The sequence below is a fragment of the Diceros bicornis genome, chromosome 27, assembly GCF_020826845.1.
Source record: "Diceros bicornis minor isolate mBicDic1 chromosome 27, mDicBic1.mat.cur, whole genome shotgun sequence".
Classification (NCBI taxonomy): Eukaryota; Metazoa; Chordata; class Mammalia; order Perissodactyla; family Rhinocerotidae; genus Diceros; species Diceros bicornis.
In genome coordinates this window covers 16,835,225-16,838,762 of record NC_080766.1, presented here as the reverse complement: position 1 = coordinate 16,838,762, position 3,538 = coordinate 16,835,225, and the positions used below count along the sequence as shown (strand labels likewise).

Genomic DNA, 3,538 nt, shown 5'->3' with positions numbered 1-3,538 from the left:
ATGCATATTGAAACGTGATATATGATAGAAATGGCCACATAAAACATTACAGAAATTATGGACTCTTCAATAAATAATATTGGGCTAATAGTTATACATATGGAAAAAACTGGTATAGGATCCTCACCACAAACCACACACAAATAAATTCCAGATTGATTAAAGACCCAATCTCAAAGCTAACAGAAGATAATATAGGAGGATATATTAATGATCTTGGAGTAGGTTAGGCATTTTTAAACAAGATAAAAAAGGTACTAATCAGAAAAGATTGATAAAATTGACCACATTATATAATTAAAATATATGACATTAAAAGACATTATAAAGATATTAGAAAAATAAGCCATAGAGATATTTGCAATACATATAACATGCAAAATATTAGTATTCAAAATATATAAAGAACTGGTACAAATTAGAAAGGAAAAGAAAACATATTAGAAAAAAATGGGTGAAACTAAATGAACAGGAATTTCCAGAAGATAAAAAAGAAATGGAGAATAAACATATGAAAAGATATTCAATCTCATTAACAATCAGAAAAATGCAAATAAATATCACAAAGATCTATCATTCTACTCTCATCAGACTAGAAAATATTAACAAGTAAGAGAATGCCAAGTGTTGGCAAGCACGTGCTTCAAGTAAAACTCTATATAGCACGGACAGGAGTACAAATTTGGTAAAACCACCCTGACAAACAATTTGGAATTATTTTATAAAGCTGAAAATTTATATATCCTACATTCTCCTATTTCTAAACCATGGAGAAATGCCTTTATAATTACATCAGGAGAAACAGACAAGAATGTCTACAGCAGCACTCTTTGTGATAACAATTATAACTTGAAACAAGTGAAACGTCCATAAATGAGAGAATGGATAAATAAATTTTGGATTTTTCCCATAATGAATTATTATATACGAATGAAAGTTAAGGATATACAGCTACACAAAACAGCTTACAAAGTAAATATTGAGAGAAAAAAGTCACAGAAATCTATAAAGAGTGGATGCTTTTTCATTGTGTCAATTTCACTAATTTGAAACTACGTGTCCCCAAATTAAGGTTGCTACACGAGAAATTTATCTGAGATCGGGAAGGTGACATTTTTAACTCCCAGAAGGTGGGTATCATTCATGTGCAGTTGCGGCTCACACACATTGTCATTGATCTCGGCAAAGGACAGCAGCCAGGCCTGCAGCTCCGCCACATCCCTCCAGATCTTCTCCTTCAGCGTCTCTGCATCTAGCCAGGTGTGGTTCAGCTCCAGGGTGCAGAGTCATCTTATCCATCAGGTCACCTGCATCATCAAGATTGGAGGCCATGAGAGACCAATGTGTTTCCAGTTTGTCCTTGGTCTGTCCCACTAAGGCCTGGCTGACTTTGAGCTGAGAGAGGCAAAAAAAAAAAAAAAAAAGACCTACATAGACTGCCTTATTGGTTCCATAATTGCCTACATGCTAGTCCCTATGATAAATCCCTTATTCTATGTCACCTATACGGATTCTGCTTCCCTGATCACACCCTAACTGATACAAACAGCATGATGCCAGTGTGTAGTCAAATGTTTTAGACAGCTCAAAACTAAACCTAAATAACATATTGTCTTGGTATGCATCATATTGATAAAACTATTTTTTCAAAGAAAGGACTTGGCAAACACAAAATTCACCTCTGGGAGGGAGGCAGGAATAGGAAACAATAGGAAAGAAACACTGGTAGATTCAGTGGTACTCGGAATAGCGTGGGTACAGTTCTTAAGGTGGGAGGGAGATTCACTGGTGTTCATTTTATTATTTTGTTTCACAATTTACACATAGATTATATATATAATTTTGTGTGTATCAAATATTATGTAAGAATAATAAAAAATAAAGCACTGAGATAAGAAATAGGAATTAAGAAATCAAAAATTCGACAGGAAAAGAATGTAGTGTCCAGGGCAGAAAGTGCACCAATTTTTGGTACTAGCCCTAGAAAAAACTTATCCTCAGAGAGAGCAGAGTTTGGAACCATGAATAGGCCTGGGGGTAAGCCACATGGTAATGGGAGTAATTTAGAAGTAGAGCATGCTTTTGTAGTACTCTGCTTGTCTGTCTAATGAACTAAGGCTGCAACCAGTGAGGACTCTATTTTGCACCAAGTTGCAGCAAGTTCCTAACATGGTTCTCACAGCCAGAGAAGCAACGGGTTAGTCTCCCCACATAACACAGTTCTACACAGAACAGATGAAAAGAAAAATGCGTCCATACCTTTGCAGGGAACTTTTTCACTATTTTCTCACTCCACAAAAGAAACCAATTATCATTACTTGGAGATGATAGCTACTTAGAAAATCAAAAATAAATCGAGTGAGAATCAATTAAATAAATTAAATGTATCAAAAATCAGCAGTTTAAGAATTTTTAATTGACAGTGTAATTCTAACAAAGATTGCATGACAATAACATCAAAGCTACAGAATACCTTGGAGTAAACTTAACAGGGAATGTGTGATACCTACTTGAGAAAAACTAAAACTGTAGCACTGGATGTAGAAGTCCTCATTAAATATGGAAATATATCTTGTTGCTAGGAGAAAATCTCCTTGTTGTAAAGATGTCAATTTTCCTCAAACCAATATATAGAATTAAATTTTAATAAAAGTCCTAATAGGATTTTTTAGAAGAAAGGGAACTAAGTTGATTAAGTCCATGTAAAAACTTAAGTCAATGAAGAGAGACAAGAAATTATCAAAATGAAGAAGTATACATTTATCCAACCAGATATAAATATTTATGATAAAGCTTCGGTTATTAAAACAGTATATTACTGACTCTGATAATCAGATTAATGAAACATGATAGTCAAGTAAAAGACTCATGTGCATATGGAAATTTTGTATATGGCAAATGAAGCATTTCCAACCAATGAGGAAAGAACAGCTTACTTGGTAGATATTACTTTTGTAACAATGCTTGTATATTTAGGAATAGAGTTGGAAATTAATCTCAGAACATACATTTATAATAAATGTCTGTTAACTTTAAGATTTGAATATTTAAAAAACATTATAAATATGTAAAAATAACATGTGAGAACACTGTTTAAATCTTAATTTGGGAAAATCTTTCAATGCATGACACCAACCTTAGAAGCCATAAAAGCCTTGACTATACAAAAATTTAAAACTTCAACATGACAAAAGATGGCATAGACAACATAAAAAACAAATGACATACCCGGAAAAACTACTACAACATATAATTGAGAGTATTGATGTGAATGTCGATAATAAGTATCTACAAAATAATAAATAAAAATGAGCAACTAATGAATAAAGGACATGAACAAAATAAGTATAAATGAATTATAAACACTGACAAAGATTTTTAACATTACTAATAAACATATAAATAAAAAAGAAAGCAACTGTAATGTAATCCCCCTTATGAGATTAGCAAATATTAGTAATATGCAGCACTGGTCAGAAGGCAGGGAGGGGGAGGGGCACATACACATTTATATACAGGAGTATAAGTTAGTACAACT

General features: G+C 32.9%; 1 long non-coding RNA gene across 1 annotated transcript; it reads right to left on the bottom strand.

The window, feature by feature from the left end:
• Nucleotides 1–423: 423 nt before the first annotated feature.
• LOC131393002 (uncharacterized) lies at nucleotides 424–3,265 on the bottom strand. The gene is made up of 3 exons (XR_009215825.1): nucleotides 3,229–3,265; nucleotides 2,260–2,331; nucleotides 424–1,395 (listed from the first exon to the last, which is right to left on the bottom strand). It is a non-coding gene; the product is annotated as an uncharacterized LOC131393002 (long non-coding RNA).
• Nucleotides 3,266–3,538: the final 273 nt, after the last annotated feature.